The following is a 22,490-nucleotide window of genomic DNA, read 5'->3' on the forward strand; positions in this document are numbered from 1 at the left end:
GTAGCAACCACCTCTCTTTGTTTTCTAGCATCGCATGAGGACATGCTAATTTTTCAGAGAGGGGGAGGAATTGCTATACATGATGGATGTTTTCTACTTTCTTCCTTATTTAAGGCATACAATTTCATTTTTACACAGTGCAGAAATTGATTTCCACATATTTTTAAAGCTATGAACCCAATTCTTGTAATTTTTGGAAAACACATACGTATCATTAATACAAACCCACACAATTTCAAGAAATATTGGTTCATAAAATTTCGGAAATCATGAACTCTCACCTACAGCCATTTTGTTTATATCCCATGCTCCGTGCATCAAAACGATTTGATTTTTGGATCATAGAGACATTCATGTATTGTAAATTTACTTGCAACATTTCAACAAAATTTGGTTTGTAGTTTTAATGAAGTTTGCTGTTATCTATAGCATATTTTGCTGCAACTTCATACATATAGTTGAATGTCAATGTAAAAATTGTTATGCCTTCATCGAGATTGCGAAAATTGAATATTTATTAATTAAGGAAGCATTCAGTTATTCTCAAATTTTTATTGCTTGGTTAACACATGGTTTTTGTCTTTGGGTTGCATGAGAACATGCAATATATTCAGTTTTCGTTGCATGAGGACATGCAACATATTGAGTGTGGGGGTGTGTAGGGTCGTTAATATGCCATGATTATTCTCACTTGAGAAGGTTTATTCCACCCATTTCCACCATTCTTCATCATGACATTTATTATAATTTATCATTTAAATCCATTTTATAAATAATTTACGCTCTCATGGATGAATGTTATTTATTCTCTTTTATTTTTAATAAATTGATTATTATGCATTAATTTATCAATGATAGTTCTAATAAGTTGGTTGTAACATCATTCGCCATTCTTAGCCTCCAAAGTAACTTCCAGATTGAAGATTTGATTTTTAAATCAGCCAACTCAGAAATTCGCTGGTTTAAGGAGTGATAGTTTTACGGTTAAGATTCTGAGCAAATGAAGACGAATTTGGAAAATCCGGAACATGGGTTTTGTCCAGAACGGGCCCAATTATCTTCATAAAGAACAGTTTGCCCAAATTCGGCTTGTACAGGGAGAAACGCAGGGTTCTTTGAGCACGATTTTCTCAGATTTTCAGTTGCGGCCGTCCTCCAAATCTCAGCTGCCAACCTAAATTCGTCCTGCTTTTGTTGAAGAGATGAGAGGGAATATATTTTCTTGTTGATCAATGGATTAGAATCAACCTAAATTTGTAAGAGAAATCATGATTGTAATTATCCATGCTCTGATCTTCTTTATTTAAATGAAACCCAAGATCGGAGATGGGGGGGAGACGTGATGATGGAAAAATGATAGAGAAATGATGGACAACGGTGGTGGATTCTTCATGCTGTAGCTTTTGCTGTTGTAATGATTCCAATTGGCTGATTAATAAATGAATCGGGAATTGCTGTTCATTCTTCTTATTCTGAAGTGATCCCGCAGCATCCGCTGGCGGCTAAGGGCCCAGCCTATGGCGGAATACGCTGCTACTACTGTATAGTATCTTCTTTTGTTTTATGCGTGGTTTGCTATCTTTATTGTTCAATAATCTGATGCATGAATACTATGTGATCATTAATTCATTAATGTTCTTTCTGAATTCCTTGTGGCGATTCTGCGTTATATCATTAAGTCTTTTCCAGAATTGATTGCATGGTATCAATCTGAATCGGGTATTTCTATTACAGAGCTTTTGTATTAAACGTTACCATCACAAGATTTATTTGAAGTTATGATTATCGGAATCTGGAAGTAATGTTGTATTTGGAAACATAGTTATCATCTCAGATTACTATCTTAGTGTGTTGAATGTATATATGATTGCTGTTATATTAGTGTGTTTTGTATATATGATTGATGTTCTTGTTTTACAATGAACTGCTGTTCTAAAATCCATTTGTAAATATTGTCTCATAAAGTAAAGTTCATTGAAATTACTTTTGGAGATTGTTATTTTATTGCTGAATGTATGTAAGTTGATGCCGAGAATTGAGAGTGTTGAACTCGCGAGATTTAGTTTCTTTCCTACCGTTCCTTTTTACTGCTGTTCCATTTCTGAATTGCCATTCCATTCTGCTTTCTTGATGTTCCTTTTTACTTGCATTTATTGCTTTAGTGTGGGAGGAGGGTCAAGGCTGTCGTGAGACACAGCAGACGCTATTATGCTCCCAGATCCATGATCCATACTCTAATTCCTTTTTCATCAATTTCTAGAGGACTAAGTTATTGCTACCATATCCTCGATTGATGGTTGTTTGAATGAATGATTTAGTTTCTTGCTATTCCAATTAGATTTTGCTTCAAGCATTCATTTACTTGTGGGTTTTAAGCACTATATTGCAAAACATTACTCTTAAGAAAATAGCCGCCTCAGACAGAGTACACTCTTGAAATAAAAAGTCGTCCCTGGGTTGATAATTAATGTGAGGTAATTAGGAGTTCACAAGACACCTTTTTATCGCTCCATAGTAGTTTTACGAAGGAGGATATAATGAAAAAATCTTTGTATAGCCTGAACGGCTACCAAAGCTAACTTTTCGATGTAGGAATACTTACTTTCTGTATCGCTGAGATTACAACTCAAGTAATAAACAGGATGTTCAATTCCACTTTCTTCTTGGACTAAAACCATACCAATGGTTGTATATGCAATGGCGAGATATAGGTAATAGTATTTTTGATAGTTTGGGGCATACATTAATGATGATGCAATCAGGGAATCTTTGAGAGCATCAAAGGAAGCTTGCACAACCTGATCCCAATGGAAGGGTGTTTAGTCAATTTAGTATGTCCTGAATTGCTACATTAATTATCAATCCGGGAGTCATAAACTGATGAAGTGTGGCGCAATATATGTGCAAGATAGCCTCTTTCTTACTTTTTATCAATTTTATCTTGTTTTTGGGGGTTTTATATTGGCTTGTCTCCTAATGCAAACGATAATCCTATTCCTAAGTTTTAAAAATACTTTTAGAAGGAAAGTTTGAGTATAGATTTTAAGGCAAATTAATACTTGAACAAGAATGTAAATGTTCTGTTATTCAAATCAAACAAATAATGACCTATTGATCATGAAATCACTATCTTTGCTGCTTATCTAAATACAAAAAGAAAAATGAGTTAAGCTACTGCACTCAAACAAATCAAAAACTGCAAACTAATACAAGTAAAATCAATTCACTTCATTTATAGTCTGATAGCTCGCCAAGTAGTCTAAGATATGGCTCTAGAGATAACGCTAATAATATGAGGAATTGATATCTAATTGCAGAAAAATAAAGCTAAAATCAAATCACATCATTCATAGTCTGATAGCTCGCCAAGTAGTCTAAGCTATGGCTCTGGAGATAACGTCAATGATATGAGGAATTTGATATCTAAACTAACTGACAAAGAAAATGAATAAAAATGAAATCAAAGCATAACTGAAATTGAAAATCTAAGAAAAGCAAAGTTAGTAGAGAGTCTAATCTCATGTCACTAGTTATCGTAAAAATTGTATGAAAATGCTCGGGTCTAGCCTATCCTGAAACACACACTGATCAGTGTTAGCAACAATATACAATGCTTGAAAAATCATGTACAGGACTGTAACGTTAACATCATAACTATCTTATGAAATATACACAGGTGAACAAATTATGAAATATGTACAATGGAAATAAGGAAACAATACATAAAAACTTTACAGCAATAAAGAAAACAAAACCTCAGCGTGCAAGGGCTCTCTGCACGGCCTTGGTCAACACGCTATTAGTCTGGAATTACGCTCACACAGTCATATAAAACAGAGTCTTGTTATATTGCAAAACAGAGGAAGACTCCTCTCGTTACAACAACAGGACCAGTTCACGGCATAGTACAATGACTAACAACAAAACGACATCAAAAACTAACTAGCTCTATGCATTGGCAAACGCGTTATTTATAAGGGAAATTACATAACTATTTTATTATGAAACACCTTTAATAGAGGACACATAAAAAGAAAAAATTCGTGAGTTTAGCATGATGGTTGCCGAGGTCATTCAATATATCAAAATATGGCTGCTGGATTTGCATCGTGGAGGCAATCTACAGCTGTCAAAATGTACCCAGGGATCTAGGAACGGCCTCAGACCCTTCAAGTGTTGAAAAATAGAGACCTGTTGCCGTAGGACTCCTTCGTTTGACCATCGTTTGACCATGGATTTCCTTTATGCATCCGGCTAAACCAATAGGACCTGATCCATGTCCAGATCATTCCTGAACTGCCCACATGCCTCGTTTTGCTTGATGACACCTATAATATAGAGATCAACAAAAATAGTTGTGGAAAGTTGAATCAGCTACAGAAAGTGGCTGCATTCTGCAGCTAATGAGAAAAATCTAATTCAAATAGAAAACACAAAAACATAGTTAGAAAACCACTTAAATGCTCTTTTAGAATCAATATGCAATGATCTTTGATAGCTTATGAGGTACTGGTGAGGGGAAAAAGTCTAGGAAAGATGTAGTTTTAGAGCTCAACAAAGGGTACCTCTTTCTTCAATAGACATGTAAAACCTTTAGCCAACTCAGCATAGTTTGGAATGAACCTCCTCAGAAAGTTTTCCTTCCCTTGAAGTCTTTGTAACTATAACAAATTCGAAGGTGGAGGCAAGTCAAGGATTGCCTGAACCTTAATTGGATTAAGTCAAATTCATCTATTAAGACCACGAATCCAAGAAATCAACCAGAGCCAACACAAAACACACACTTGTGTGGATTGAGTCTTATCTTGTAGTGTCGACACCGTAAAAATATTGCTCTCAAATGTTGTGGGTGATCAGACCGCTTTTGTGAATAAGCAGGTAAACCATTAAGATAAGGTTGAACAATGTGCTTGATGTCATGGAAGACATAATTCATTGCCCTCTGAAATGTAGCTCCTGCATTCTTCAAACCAAAAGGTAACTTTCGATAAGCGAATGTGCTCCAAGGACATATAAAAGTTGTTTTAGATTGGCCCTGTGGGCGGATATTGATTTGATTGTAGCCAGAGAATCCATCCATGAACAAAAATATTTCACATCTGGAACATTCGTCAATAATCTGGTCAATAAAGGGTGTAGGATAATTGCCTTTTGGACATGTTTGATTTACATCCCTATAATTGACGCACACTTGAATTTTCCCTTGTTTTTTCATCACTGGAACAATGTTTGATACCCAGTCGGCAAGAGGTATAGGAGAAATGAAACCAACACACAAAAGTTTTTCAACCTCTGCTTTAATGGCAACGACTTTCTTAGGATGAACAGGTCATAACCGTTGTCATATTGGTTTGACATCAGGGTATATTTTAATCTCATGTTCAACAATACTTGAGTCAATTCCTGGCATCTCCTCATAAGACCATGCAAAAAATCTTTGAATTCACGAAACAGAGCACATAATTATCAAGTTCCAATGGAGAATAGTATTTGCTGACATGAACATTCTCTACAATATTAGGCTTGGTTGAAATGTTTATAGAAATTTTTTCTTCTATGTTTGACAAATTACGCTCAGAATCTACAGTTTCTATTCTAATAGAATTTGACAAGAAATCAACAATTGATGGGTGTTTTAACTCATTTGAATAATCTTCATTATCATCTGGAAGATTGGAACAATGATGATAATTGCCCCATAGTTCCTCTCCTATCATCATTGATTGGATGATTCCTTCCTCTGTAGAATGTATATGTGAAAAAGGATTCAATGAGGTACCATATTCTAATGACCTATCTACCCATACAAAAGTTGAGTGCGGATTTGGGTTTGTTGCACAAGCCTGAAAGATTGATTGCTATGATAATTCAATGGGCCTTAATGACAATACCTCATGATTACCATCAACTTCAAATTGGTTGGAAATCCTCCTTAAATCAGATGAGGTGGAGGAAATCATGTTGCATGTTTCTACTCTTGCCACTTTCACCAAATGAGATGGTGACAGGAGGGTAAAAGTACCCATTAGGGAATAATCTTTAAAGAGACCTACTTCAACACTTTGAAGAGATAGTGGGGCTCCGTGTACCAATAGAATGCTTCATGTAGCATGTGAACTATTGGCAAATAAGGCTAGTTGATCAATGACTGTGATTCCACTCATTCAAGTGATCAAGGGCTAGAAATTATTGAATTATAGGGAGATGTTGTTACTATGAGACTTGAGTTGATTTAAAGTATTGTAATGATGTCAAAATGTCTTTCTTGTTATGAGGAGAGGATGGGATTGAACTGGAGGAGTGATGTTGAATCAAGCAATGGGATGTAACTCTTCCTTTTACTAATAAAGTGTTCAAAGCTTTTTCCATATGCTTGTTTTGGAAAGTTTTAGTGTCTACGGATAAATGCTTAAACCCCTAGACTAGTAGCTAAGTCTAGAACAATAGTTTAAAGAGTTCTCTACTTTTCCTATGATCAATAGATTAAATAAGAGGAAAATAAGCCTACCTGTAGCCTTCGCTTGCTTCTTATCTCCCTTGACCGATTTTGTCGCTCCTCTCCGTATTTAATCCACTTGAAGAGTACCTGCACACAGACAGAAGAAAACAACAAATCAAAGCATATGATAATAATGATCTATTGACTAAACATAGCATGGAATCAAGTACATGATATACATATGAAAGCATAAATGGATAACACAAGCATATGGAAAAAGCTTTGAACACTTTATTAGTAAAAGGAAGAGTTACATCCCATTGCTCGATTCAACATCACACCTCCAGTTCAATCCCATCCTCTCCTCATAACAAGAAAGACAATTTGACATCATTACAATACTTGAAATCAACTCAAGTCTCATAGTAATAGCATCTCCCTATAATTCAATAATTTCTAGCCCCTGATCACTTGAATGAGTGGTCTTTTTATAGGTGAATGAAGGAAGTTATGCCATAAATGGTGATAATGAATGCCCTACCAAACTTAGAATTTAGTTCCATGGAGGAAGGGATAAGGAATTGATGTTCCTTAACTCCCTTCCTCATCCAAATACAAGCTCAAAGGAGTAGATAGGTTTGAGAAACTTCTAGAGGCATCCAATGGATAAGGAATCTTTCAAAACCCAATGGAAATTCACTCAAATTCGCCCAGCGCAGGCCAAAGAGGGACCAAGTGCGCTGCATAGCACCTTGTCAGTGTATGGTTTGCATTGCAGTGCACCCTAATGAAGGCCTACTTACGCTGATCTACTTAGAGGCAATTTCTGGATGATTTTGGTCATGAAACTTCTTGGGAAGCTAGGCATTCTGATGGTTGACTTCTTTAGGGCATGTAACAACTGAATTAGGGTTTGATGGGCCCTAATAGTACTGATCTGTAGGTTGGGGTTGATGTGCCCAAATGGATCTGTAACAATAGGTTAGCTCTCTACATGAATATTACATCTTCCATGTACATGCAGGGACTCCCAAACATTAATCCACATACATCAAGAGGAACCACATCTAGTTATACTTCATCAATAAAATCAACACTAATAGTAAATACAATTTTGCATTGTTTTGTTACCTTCAACTCTGCATCCATGATTTACCCATCTTGATGGATATGGGCATGGATGATCACAAACTTCCAACCCCAACTTCTTGACTAGCTTTGCTGCAATGAGATTTGCCTACAATCCTAAGTCAAACAGAGCACCAATCTTTGTCTTCTTGACCTGTATCTTTATATGGAGTAGTTTGGACATATATTTCTATTCTTGTTGTCAAAGGATACTCAGATTCACCTCCTTTTGCACTGATATACAAATGATCTTCCCATCCATGTCTGAGTTGCTTTCAACTTGGTTTCTCGAATTAGTGTCCATGTAATTATTCTTCCTATTGTCTTTCTTTTTTTTCTTTGGGTTAAGCTCTAGATGCAACTTCCAACACTTATCATCTGTATGGTCATCAATGTTGTAGTGGTTGTTGGGATCTTTGCACTGATATGTCATGGTTGTCTTTTTTTTTTTTTTTTTTTTTTTTTTTTTTTTATCTTGTCCCCATTTCTGCTTCTTCTTCCCCTCCTTAGAAGCATTCTATTTATCATTGTGCTTTGATCCACTTGATTTCCCTTTCTTCAGGCCTATGTTATCAAGGTATTGTGCCTGTACATAATCCTCGTCCATTAATCTAACATTGAACAACATCACTTGCTTTTGCATATGTCTATGTAGACCCCCCAAATAGTTTAGGAGTACATCTAGGTTCTTTGGGGAGATACCTAGCATTATGGCCATATTTATGAACTTTGTGGTGTACTCTTGCATGTTTTTCCCCTCCTTTTTCCTAAAGTAGTGCCACTGGATCCGCTGGTCCTCTACATACCAATAGGGTAAAACTATTGATGAGCCTCAGTATTAAAATAAGAATGTTGCAACTCACAAGGCTACCAACTTAAATTATCAACCCAGGGTTTGTACAAATTTAAGAGGGGCCAACATTGTATGTGCAACACACACCCTCCTCTTCCTAGTTTGACTCCCTTTGATGCAAGTGAAAGAGTGAAATGGAACAAGTTCAATTGAGCAAAGATCTAAGTAAGTCACCAATCCTAAGTTTCAAAAGGTAAATAACAATAAGCAAACCTATTCTACTTTTGCTGGAAAGTAAATGACAGAAAGCAAATCTATTCTATTTGGAAAAATGTAAAGCACAATGGAAACCAAGCAAATCTAATCTACCTTTATAGAAATGAAATGAAATTAAATGAAACCTATTCTATTTTGCAGGAAAGAAAAGTCATAAATTACTTGTGCAAGAAGGAAAGCACACTTTCCTTAAAGTAAATTGTGGAAGGGAAATCTAGACTAATTACATAAATCAACATTCAAGAAGAAAACAATGTAAGAGATAAATGGTGATCTAACCAAGCCTCAACTAAAACAGAGTGGTCTCATATCATTCATAGGCTATAAATCTACTTCTACCATGAATTTGGTGTTGGAAATAATAATGAGAGGGGGGGGGGGGGGTGAATCAGTATTATCAAGTCAAATATTTCCTTTTCAATTCCAGATGATATACGCTACTTCTCTTAATAAAAACCGTGTATATACGCAACTATAGATAAATAAACCCACGTATACAAAGAAGACTTATAATTTGATTTATCTTTCAGATGTCAGTTATTAATCTGTGATTCAGAAGCAAATAACAAGTAACCAGAAACAGTAAAGCAGAGCAGAAAGACAATCGCAAACAAGAACACAAGATATAAGGTGGAAACCCAATGTGGGTGAAAACCACCTGCTGCAATTAATCTCTATCTTTTCATTAATTAGAAACTTCTTTTTAAAAATTTACTGGTGCATTCCTTTTACCAGTACGCAGGCTGCAACCTGCAGAGAGCTACAACTCTCTCTCGTTTTCCAACTTCTCCTGGAAGGGAGCTACAACCCCCTTAGCTCTTGCACTAGCCAAGATACTAGTACATAGGTGCAGGCCTACAGAAGGCTACAACCTTCTCTTTCTTTCAAGGACCATGATTCATAAATTTTCAGACTGGATCCACAAATAACATCAATCAACCATCAAGAATTTCTGCATCAACCAATCACCTTTTCACCAAAACATAAACACCTCTCTGACGACTGTACCCAGATCACAGTAACAGTACCACACACCAAAACTAAACCCAGAACACTGCAGCAATAAACCGAAGCAGCAAAAACATAACTCAAAATGTATACGCTACTTTAATGGCCTCAAACCTGCGTGCATACGCTTCTGCGTATGGAACAACCTGCGTATACGCTATTTTCCTTCACTGAACCTGCGTATATACGTGCCTTAGTTGAACTGAACCTGCGTACAGATCTACAAACATAATTCACTCTTTCAAGTATTCAGGCAGTGATTAACCCAGATTATCAGATTTATAGATCACACATGTGCCAGATATAACAGATCAAAATCATGCAAAGATATTATCATTCAAGCCAAGAGATTATGACCCATCAATAGAACTTATCCTTCTTTTCGCTAAGGTTCCTCCTTCATTCAAATCCAGATCTGCTCCACAACGCTAATCACCAATATTTCAGATCTCATACATTATCAGATAGTCAATTAATAATTCAGATCATTCCTTGTCACATGATCTCCTTCCTCTTTTATAGTTTTAGGCCTTCCACAATACCACGGTCCAAAACCATAATAAACCAATACCAAGGGCCCAAAACCTGGGGTCAACACTTTTGACGAGATACCTTGGTCCAAAACCATAGTTTCAAATTCCAAGGACTAACAACCATGGACCAAAAATAAGTTTCCCACCATGTACGCGCTTTTCTGTGCATAAAAGCGCGTGTATACGCATACGCGACTTCTGAACGTATAACCCGCGTGTATATGCGTCTTCGGCAAGATGAACCTGCGTATACAAGATTTCCTTCATTCTGAGTGCCTGAACTAAGGTCTGACACCAAAGTGAGTTGCCATCAAGGACAACACCTGTACCATAGGGCCACACCTATGCCAAAATGCCAACAATCTCCCCCTTTGGACTTGATGGCAACCCCACGATCCTCAAAGTCATTCTCCCCCTTTGTCATCAAGGGCAAAGGGCTGTGCTCCCCCTGAGTACATGCTGATATCTCTGCTCTGCTGTGCTGAACATGCTCCCCCTGACTGTAGGCAAGATCTGTAAAAAGATGTTCTTCAAGAAGAACCATATACATCATAAAAGACCTTCCTATCACCAAAAGACTCAATACATACAACCATCACCCAACCAAGTGGGGATACATCAGAATTTTACATATGAAAACCAATCACATCAATCATCCCATGCATAGTGGGGAAACCAAAATAGGCCGTTACATGACCTTGATAAAATAATATATATGACATAGAGATGAAATATCAAGACTTATGCAAATGAACAATAACTACTATCAGCAACCATGTTCTCCTTCTGATCTCCTTTCTGTAGCTGATCCACCTGAACCAAAAACAGCTTGAGTACTAGAACCAAGAGCTTCTAAGGTAATGCCAAAAATGCATTATTATAAGATTATCTGCTCCCCCTGAACCCGTGCCTGAAGGTCTCTGACAGACCCATATCAGACTCTTTTCAACCAGAGTCTGACCTTGTTGATTTTCTCCAGATACGCCACTGCACCTGCATAAATCGGCATATGTACGCGGATTCCCCTCATCCAACTCGCATATACCAACTTTTCTTTGATACAGACAAGCTTCAACAGCAGGATGAAGCATCAACTACTCCCAGCTTCTGTCTGAGATATTCAAAAGTTTCATTGGTTTGGTGAGGATATCGGCAATTTGTTCCTTAGAAGGAACATACTCCAACTTGACTTTTTTCTCAAGCACTTGTTCCCGAAGAAAGTGATATTTGATAGGTATGTGCTTGGTCTTTGAATGAATGATAGGATTCTTTGAAATGCTTATTGCACTTGTATTATCACATAAGATAGAGACAGGTGGAGTACATGTGATTTGAAAATCCTGCAAGGTTTGCATCATCCAAAGAAGTTGAGTGCAACAAGATGCAGCAGCCACATATTCCACTTCAGCTGTAGATAAGGCAATCAAACTCTGTTTCTTGCTGAACCAAGATACTAATCTGGAACCCATAAAGAATGCACCACCACTTGTGCTCTTCCTATCATCCACGCTTCCAGCCCAATCTGCATTTGTGTAAGCATGAAGTGTGAGATCTGTATCTCTAGGGTACCATAAGCCATAGTTTTGAGTTCCTTGAAGGTACTTGAAGATTCTCTTGACTGCATGAGGATGAGTTTCCTTTGGATTTGCCTGAAATCTTCCAGCTATTCCCACTGCATGCATGATGTCTGGTCGGGTACCTGTCAAATAAAGAAGACTTCCAATCATAGATCTATAGGTTGGTTGATGCACTGCTGCCGATTCATCATTTGCACTGAGGCTGCATCCTATAACCATGGGGGTACATACTGGTTTTGAATCTTCCATGCCATACTTCTTCAGAATCTGCTTGAGGTACTTGGTTTGAGACAAGAAGATACCGCCTTCATTTTGTTGGATTTGCAATCCAAGAAAGTATGTCAGTTCTCCAAGCAAGGACATTTTGAATTCTTTTTGCATCACCAAGGCAAAGCTTTGACTCATAGCTTCTTCATTGCTTCCAAAGATAATATCATCTACATACACAAAAAGTATTAGCAATTTGTTATTTTCAATTTTTATATAGAGATTGCTATCTGCTAATCCTTTTGAAAAACCTTGTTGATGAAGATATTTATCCAAACGATAGTACCAAGCCCTTGGATCTTGTTTAAGCCCATAGAGAGCCTTTTTAAGTCTGCATACAAGATTTGGATCTTTCCCAAGGATAAAGCCATCTGGTTGCTCTATGTACACTTCTTCTTCTAAGTCTCCATTCAGAAAGGCTGATTTTACGTCCATTTGAAATACTTTGAACTTCTGGAAGCTAGAGAGAGCAAGGAACATTCTGATGGCCTCAAGTCTAGCAACGGGAGAAAAAGTTTCTTCAAAGTCTATTCCTTCCTGTTGAGCATACCCTTTGCAAACAAGTCTAGCCTTGTTTCTAATCACTTCCCCATTTTCATTCAACTTATTTTTGAAGATCCATTTTGTTCCTATGACATTTTTGTCTTTTGGTCTAGGAACCAACTCCCAAGTGTTATTCTTTTCGATCTGCTCAAGCTCTTCATCCATTGCCTTAACTCAACACTCATCTTTGCATGCTTCTTTTACATTTTGTGATTCAGTGGAAGAGAGCAATGCCAATAGCTTGAAGCTTCTGCTATTGTTCTTCTTGTTTTTATACCTGCTTCTTTCTGCCCCAAAATTTGAGATTCTGGATGATTCTTCTGAACGTACCTGGATGGAGTCTTTTCTTCTATCCTTATCTATTCCTCTGGTGCCTCTTGGGGTTCTTCTTCATCATCTGTCTGATTTAGAGAGTAGTCTTCATCCTCATTGATATTTTCATGATTCACTTCCCTAGGGATGTATCCTTTTTCATCAACCACTACATCAATGCTGTCAACAATTCTTCCAAGCCTTTTATTGTAACACTTATATGCTTTGCTGTAGGGAGAATAACCAAGGAGAATGCCTTCATCTGCTCTAGGTTCAAGTTTGCCAAGCTGCTCATCAGTATTCTTAATATAACATTTTCTCCCAAAAATTTTGAAATGCTTTACCGAAGGAGTTTCACCATACCAGAGCTCATGAGGAGTTTGAGTGTTGTTCACTCGGACATTTGTTTTGTTGAGAATAACAACCGTTGCGTATGCAGCTTCACCCCAGAAGGTTGCGGGAGTTCCAAACTCATCAAGCATAGCACGAGCCATTTGTTGGACTGTTCTGTTCATCCTTTCCGCCACTCCATTTTGCTGAGGAGTCCTAACTATAGAGAATTCCCTTCTTATTCCATGTTCTTCACAGAAATCAAAAAATTCATTTGAGGTAAATTCCCCACCTCTGTCGGACCTGAGGCACTTAATTTTGTAATTTGATTCATTTTCAGCCAAGGCTTTGAAGGATTTGAATTTTTCGAATGCTTCATCTTTGTGCTTCATAAGTCCTAACCAAACAAACCTGGAGAAGTCGTCAATGAATAGTATAAGGTATTCTTCTCCTCGAGGTGACCTTGTCCTAAATGGACCACATACATCTGTATGGACTAGCTCAAGAGGCCTGCTAGCTGATCCTTCCTTCTCAGGAAAGTTAGTTCTGGTTTGCTTACCAAACTGACATGATTTGCATATGGTGTTGTCTGGAATTTTGATATCTGGAAGACCACGAACTGCCTGGTATTTGCATGCTTTCCTTATTTGTGAAAAGCTGAGATGCCCCAACCTCCGGTGCCATAACCAGTGTTCATCATCCTTTCTTAAATAGCATTGTTGTTGTCCTTCTTCAAATATGTATAGATTATTTGGAGTTCTTCTGCCTTTGATCACTGTTTCTCCTGTATCAAGATCACGAACACTACATCCATTTGATCGAAATATTACCTTAGTTCCTTGATCGCACATCTGACTAACACTTAGTAGATTATGCTTCAAGCCATCAACATACAAAACATTTCCTGCTTTGACCTGTTCTTTCAACTGAGCAGTGCCTTTTCCTTTTATGGCTGCAGGGGTATCATTTCCAAAAGACACCTTCTTCCCCTTTTCTACTGCAGTATATGATTCAAGTTTTTCTTTATCCCCTGTCATATGCTTTGAACATCCGTTGTCGATATACCATATATTTTCCTGTCCTTCTACATAGAAGGTTATCCCACATCTTTCTGGTTGTGGTTCCTTCATTCTCCATGTTCTGGCACTTGAGGTATGTTCCTTCTGAGTTGTCTTCCAAAACCTGCTCCTGCATTCAGAATCTTCATGACCAAAGTTATTACAAATAGAACATTCAACTTCATTTTGAAGGGCCAAAAATTTGTTATAAGTCCTTTTCATGATTCCATTCATATTCCTTTGTTTTTGAGCTTCTCTAGTCATGATTGTCTTATAGGCAACACATTGAGCTGCTTTGTGACCAAAATTATGGCAAGAGAAACATTGGCCATTGAAGAAACTCCTGTGATTATCAAATCTATCATCCAATCGATTGTATTTTCTACTGACATCCATTCTTGAGGCAAATTGGGAAGATTTTACCTGTGGTTGATTGTAGCTTTTGTTTGTCCTTAAGGTAGCTTGTCCCTGATTTTCTTGATAGTCTTTATTCGCTCTTGAGTAAACTGTCCCTGATTTACCTGATGATTTCTATTAGGCCTTTGCTCGCTCTTCTTTGCTGCATCAAGACAACTTTTGGAGGTAGAAGCTTGAGATGTTTCTCCATTATATCCCAGACCTGTCTTGATTAGTGGAGAACGCTGCACATTGATAATCTCATCCAGAGTTCCAGATCCTTTAACAAATTTAAGATTAATAGCTTTTGTTTTCTCAATCTCCTTTCTAAGACAAACAATTTCACATTCCAATTTTTCAAGATGTTTTCCCCTTTCAGCCAGTTGATATTGTAGAGACTCAATAATTGCACTTTTCTCTTCTAAGCAGATTTTGAGATTAGTCATCTCTTCAGAAAAACCTTCTACATCTATAGCATCCATGTAGTCATCATCTTCAAAAGCCATTAAAAGTTTATATTTATTACCTCGTTCATCTTCGTCACTATTTGAAAGTCCATCACTATCTTCATGAGTGTAATAGCTTTTCTTATTTGCATTTTGTTTCTTGTTCCATCTAACAGGTTCCTTCCCTTTGTCAATCTTATCCTTGTGAGGACATTTGGTAGCATAGTGACCAACTCTTCCACAAGAAAAGCATTTGAAAGGTAACTTACCTCGAAACCGTCCAGTACCCCGTTGAAGATTTCTGACAAAATTTGATTCTTCTTCTTCTTCTGACACGCGTCCTGACTCATAGTACTCACCTTTGCCTGAAGCCTTGAAGGCATCTTCTCTCCTGTCTGATGGTCCTCCTTTCCTCATTTCATAAGCAGTTAGAATACCGTGCATCTGTGACATTTTAAGGCTTTGTAGATTCTCCTTTTCTTCTATTGCAGAAACTTTAGATTCAAACCTAGGGGACAAAGATCTTAGAACTTTTTCAACCACAACAGCCTCTTTTATTTCTTCACCCAAATTTTTCATACAATTAACAATCTCATCTACACGAAGAAAATAGTTAGCCACACTTTCATCATTATACATCTTGAGATTTTCATACTGAATCCTGAGGGTTTGAAGTTTTTCTCGTTTTACCTGATCATCTCCTTCATAGCTTAGGACAATCTTGTCCCATATTTCTTTTGCTGATTTTAACTGCATAACTTTCACGAATTCTGATTGAGATAGACATCCCAATAGAGTATTGACCGCCTTTGCATTTGTTTCATATTTCTTCTTCTCAGCCAGATCTATAGGAGTTGCTGCTGGAAAAGTATATCCTGTATCTATGATATCCCAGACTTCTGTACCCAACGATTAAAGATAGGCAGTAACTCTTACCTTCCAATATACGAAGTTTGTCCCATCAAAAACCGGTGGCCTGATTGATGCTTCCCTCTCGTAGTTGCTCATGATGAAGGATCTTCCTTCAAGCGATCAAGCTTCTTCAGAAGGACCTGCTTTGATACCAATTGTTGGAAATAATACTGAGAGGGGGGGGGGTGAATCAGTATTATCAAGTCAAATATTTCCTTTTCAATTCCAGATGATATACGCTACTTCTCTTAATAAAAACCGCGTATATACGCAACTATAGATAAAGAAACCCGCGTATACAAAGCAGACTTATAATTTGATTTATCTTTCAGATGTCAGTTATTAATCCGTGATTCAGAAACAAATAACAAGTAACCAGAAACAGTAAAGAAGAGCAGAAAGACAATCGCACATAAGAACACAAGATATAAGGTGGAAACCCAATGTGGGTGAAAACCACCTGCTGCAATTCGTCTCTATCTTTTCTTTAATTAGAAACTTCTTTTTACAAATGTATTGGTGCAGTCCTTTTACCAGTACGCAGGCTGCAACCTGCAGAGAGCTACAACTCTCTCTCGTTTTCCAGCTTCTCCTGGAAGGGAGCTACAACCCCCTTAGCTCTTGCACTAGCCAAGATACTAGTACGTAGGTGCAGGCCTATAGAAGGCTACAACCTTCTCTTTCTTTCAAGGACCACGATTCATAAATTTTCAGACTGGATCCACAAATAACATCAATCAACCATCAAGAATTTCTGCATCAACCAATCACCTTTTCACCAAAACATAAACACCTCTCGGACGACTGTACCCAGATCAAAGTAATAGTACCACACACCAAAACTGAACCTAGAACACTGCAGCAATAAACAGAAGCAGCGAAAACACAACTCAAAATGTATACACTACTTTAATGGCCTAAAACCTGCGTGCATACGCTTCTGCATATGGAACAACCTGCGTATACGTTGTTTTCCTTCACTGAACCTGCGTGTATACACGCCTTAGCTGAACTGAACCTGTGTACAGATCTACAAACATAATTCACTCTTTCAAGTATTCAGTTAGTGATTAACCCAGATTATCAGATTTATAGATCACACATGTGCCAGATATAACAGATCAAAATCATGCAAAGGTATTATCATTCAAGCCAAGAGATTATGACCCATCAATAGAACTTATCCTTCTTTTTGCTAAGGTTCCTCCTTCATTCAGATCCAGATCTGCTCCACAACGCTAATCACCAATATTTCAGATCTCATACATTATCAGATATTCAATTAATAATTCAGATCATTCCTTGTCACATGATCTCCTTCCTCTTTTATAGTTTTAGGCCTTCCACAATACCACGGTCCAAAACCATAATAAACCAATACCAAGGGCCCAAAACCTGGGGTCAACACTTCTGACGAGATACCTTGGTCCAAAACCATAGGCTCAAATTCCAAGGACTAACAACCATGGACCAAAAATAAGTTTCTCACCATGTACGCGCTTTTTTGTGCATAAAAGTGCATGTATACACATACGCGACTTCTAAACGTACAACCCACGTGTATACGCGTCTTCGGCAAGGTGAACCTGCGTATACAAGATTTACTTCATTCTGAGCGCCTGAACTGAGGTCTGACACCAAAGTGAGTTGCCATCAAGGACAACACCTGTACCATAGGGCCACACCTGTGCCAAAATGCCAACATTTGGAGTGAATATAGGAAAGTAATATTTTGAAAACAAATTGGTATGGGGTTGCTACAAGATTGTTGTTTCTCGAGATAACTTGACAAATGGCCAAAAAAATAAAATGAAAATTATATGGGGTATATTTTTTTTATTAATTATGATTTCCGAAGACTCCAATCCAAGTGGAATCACTCAAAAATACACTTGCTAACATGTGCTAAAAATTAGCAGAAAATTACTACACTAAAAATAAAAAATTAAGGAATTAGTGAGCTAGTTAACCTACCAAATGACTAACCTGGCCAAGTAAAAAATATATGGGGTGAATTATGTTATTAAGTAGAATTATTTTAGGAATAAATCCAAGAGGAAAAAACTGAAAATATTTTTGTTAACACATGCTAAAATTCTTTGGAAAATTACTACTAAAAACTAGAAATTTCAGAGCAATGAACTAGTGAGCTAATCTAAGTGCCCAAATGCCTAAGTTAATAAAGTGAAAATGTTGTGGGGTAAATTTTATGATCAATTTGGATGTTTTCAATCTTAAATACAATTGGAATAAACTTTAAGGAATCTCATTAACACATGTTAAAATTTAACATAAAATTACTATTATTTTGTTACAGGATACTTCTAGAAATTCTAGAATTGTGAACAAGTAAACCAATAGCTCAATCATGAATATGAATTTGAAAAGATTGTCTGAATCCTACCTGTAACTATATAAATTACCTACAAAACCACTTATTTTAATCATTTAACCAATCTAATCTACAACAAATGAAACATGAATATTAAATGTAGAAATAGGAAATACAAGAAGAAGAAATGCAATTGAATAAGAAGTAAAGAAGATAAATAAATTTTACAACATGGATCTAAGGCTCTTGGGTTGTTAAATCCCAAGGATACTTAGATTCATTTGAAGGAAACCAATATTTAGAAGCTAAAAAATGGCACCAAACTTCATTATTAGAATCAATCCAAGTACATCCCTATTAGAAATGAAAGTAGAGTTGCTAACTGACAAGTTTTCTTAACAAGAAGACTAAGAAAATCACACCCCTTGATGAAAATTTGAATTGGTAATTATAAAAATTGATGGGGGAGAAACCTCCTTGAAAGAAAGCAATATTCCCTTCCAAAATCCCTCAAAAAGTGGATCTGGTTCCTAATAGTAGGAATCTTCATTAAATGGCAGGGAGTGCATTCCTAGATTTTTTCAATCACTAGATATCTAGATTTTATTCAATAATTTAATAATATAATGCTCATTTATTATTTGATCCTGGCCCATCTTGTAGCAAGGAGAAAGTCTCGATATTATCTCATTCATATTTTACTCAGTATTCTCTCAATATTCTACAAAAATAAATAATATTAGGCACATAATATGCAATTATCTCTAAACCTTCCTAATGAAAACATTATAGCTCAAAAACATGTCATCAAATGCAAAGAGATATGATAAATGTGCTGAAGGATGGTCAGATGGGCCTTAAATTGCATCTAATTTGGAGGCTCATCATACCACCCTACTGAAAGTGTTGCTAATCCTCTAAGAAACTTAGTGACCTAGTTGTACCTCATTCATGGCCCTAGTTTCTTCTCTCTTGTACATTTCTCAATCCTTTCTCTTAAGAAGCTCAGTTTTAGGTTTTGCAAGGACAACCACAAAATATAGTTGTTCTTTTCATGCATTTGTTTAGTAGTCTTTTCAAGCACAAATACTTAACTTTTCTCTTTGCAGGTTAACTATGTTGGTTTTTAGGGAAAATTGGCATCATCTCCATTGCATTCACACCATCTCCCTTGACACCCTCATCCCATTTTTGCTCATTCTTCTAAATTGGCTATACCCAGAAAAATCATAGTTTTTCTAGAGATCATTATTTTTCCTTTTCCCCCCTATGCAACATGGGCTATTGAATGGTTAGAGGCTTGGAAAGGTCTTCCACATCCTTTCCCAACCTCTTGCTACCTTCTTCCATCATTTGGACTCCTTTAGAACCCTCACACTGCCTTCGGATGCAATCCTGTAGAAATATAGAGCATCATGTTGCATCCTATAGCAGTCCTATAACATCCTATAACACATCACAAAATTTATCATATCTTGAACAAATTGCAAATAATGCATTATTTTTACATCCTACCTTTCTATAACATATTCTAGGCCTTGGACACAAGCTAGAAGAGATCAAAGACCTCTTGGAAAGCCTCTTTTCATCACTATGGTTTAAGTTCTATTTTGATGGTGAATTCCTTCTTTCCTTTTGTTGCCTTCTTCTTCTCTTTTGTGGCGTAGATGCTTTCCAATGGCCTTTGGATTTCTTCATTCTGATATTTGTGTCACAACAAGTTTGATTAGGTCTTTCTTAGGCACTGTTGGTTTGGTGTTTAACACATTTTGTGCCTCTAATTCTCCTTCTTCCTTCTTGACTTTTTTATTTTGTCTTATCTCCCTCTTCTCCATCCTTTTTTTCTTCTTAATTACCTTATTCTTCTCATTCTTAGCCATGGGATCTGTTATACTCCTATAGTAATAGGTGTCATATTTCATGATTGACTGATTGAGCTCTGTAATATGTTCATACCTTTCCTTGCTGTAAAGGTTTCCATATTATCAAAAAATAAATAAAAAATCAAAAAATAAAAAAAATGTAAAGAGGGTATACCCTAAAAGAAAAATCAAAGGGTGAAAAAAATAAATGGTCAAAATAAAAAATGAAAAGAAATGAACCCCAAATAAAAGTAGACCAGGAAAGTGTGCAAGTCCAAATGCCACTACTATTTCATTTTCTGTAAATAAAGCATCATGTACAGCTTGTTGAAACTTTTTGCCACAATTGATGAATGGCCAAACAACTTAGTCTTGGCCAGTTCATGTTTAAATTTCATGTTTTAGAGATAGAGAATAAAAATATGTCCAAACTGTTTAATCTTGGCAGATAAGTAGATAGGTAGAGAAACAAAGGAGCTCAACTATTTAATCTGAGCCCTTGGAAGAAAGAAGTGCAGACTTAGGTAGGCTTACCATGTAAAGAAAAGAAAAGTTGAAAAAGGGTTTGCCAATCTAAGTGCACCCATAGAAAGAGAAGAAAAATGCTAGGCAAAGTAGGCTGGGTAGGTAGATGAAGGCGCGGAATGATACTTGTGATAGAGTTTTGTCTTTGAATGTGTCAACTTTTTACTATTATCACAAGTACTGGGCATATATTTTTTGGAGTAGCTCAAGCGAGGCATGTCTAACTTCCCTTCATGTTTTTCCCCAAAACATTTACTAACTCCCCCAATGATATTAAGATCTGCTTAATATCACTAAGCCACTCATTTCATTTCATCATTTGCCTAAGTGAATTCCCATTTTTTCTTAGGAAAAATACATTCTCTCACTTCAAAACCCCTTTTCAACCTAAGCCTAAGTTTATCACTTAGTGCATTCATTTATATTTCTTTCATATTAATTTCCTAACTTTTATTATGTAAATCTCGAAATAAACCCTTTCCCGTATTATATTATATTGTAAAAACCCCAAATAATTAATATCCCCGCCCTGGTTAACTATAAACCATAGTCACTGTCTAAGCAAAGGGTTAATAAGTTCATTTGAAACTTGTTAAGAACCTCACCACGTGCAATCAGGGATTAATTAACCCCACGTTAATTAATAAACCTATCTCCGCAGACCAATCAAATCTACCTCAATACTATTATAAACCATTGTTTAATACATTGGCCCCGCATATTAAATCCCCGCCATCTCCGCAAAGCGCCCATCGTTCAATCAACAACTCCACATCCAATGGTCCACATGCATTTCAAACCACCCGCCATCACAGAATGATAATGCCCGGGGAATCAGCGGTGTTAGTCCCGTACTGCTGCCACGTGTCGCACGCCCGCTGTGTTCGCTACCCCTCTGCCCGAAACCACCCAAGCCCAAAAACGTTGCAGGAAAAACCATTTACTGCCCTCCCCCTGTTGACTTCATACGCTGATGTCAGCTGTCCTTTGCTGACATCACTGCCATGTCATCAATCCCATACGTCACGCTGATGTCATCCATCCTTCAAACCAAAATTTTCCCACCAAAAATCATTTTTGTTCAATAAAAAGGGTAAAAGTCACTTTTGCTATGTTTTTCTGCAAACTGTGCTCCTCCCGAATAGGAAAGCTCTAGTGCCAGCTCTATGACCAGCTGTTCAACCTGTACAGTACAATTTTCTTCCTCTTTAATACAGTTTAAAAGCAAACAAAGGGATTTCCAGAGCTTGCAGAAGAGAGAAACCGATATATACAAAGATATTTTGGGCTAAACACTGGACATATATGAACAAAGAAAACAGGGTGCGCAACAAGTCAAATAGTATCATATCAACATTAAGGAGTATCAGTGCAAAATTAAAGGCAAATAATGTCAGAATTAAAGAGTATCTGAGCCGATAAGGAGAAGCAGATCATAATTTAAGAGCGCAGTTAAGACAGGCAGATGCGTAGAGCTATTATAGGACAACTGCGAGCCGAACCTTAAAAGCCTGCCTCCAACACAACATAAGTTAGCTATTTCTACTTTGCTTGTAAATTACTTAAGGTTGAAATCTAGATATTATCTCAGAGCTTTGATAAGATATTCTGTTGTACATATTTTGTTGTATAAATACCCCCTCCATTATATTTATGAAGAGGTTGGGTATGTGTAGATTTTCTTATACTTTGCTGTAATACTGAAACTTTGGAATAAAACGCTGTTGGGATCAAACTGTTGTCTGGCCTACTG

The sequence above is a fragment of the Pinus tabuliformis genome, chromosome X, assembly GCF_031772625.1.
Source record: "Pinus tabuliformis cultivar Carrire ecotype Pingquan chromosome X, CPIR1, whole genome shotgun sequence".
NCBI lineage: Eukaryota > Viridiplantae > Streptophyta > Pinopsida > Pinales > Pinaceae > Pinus > Pinus tabuliformis.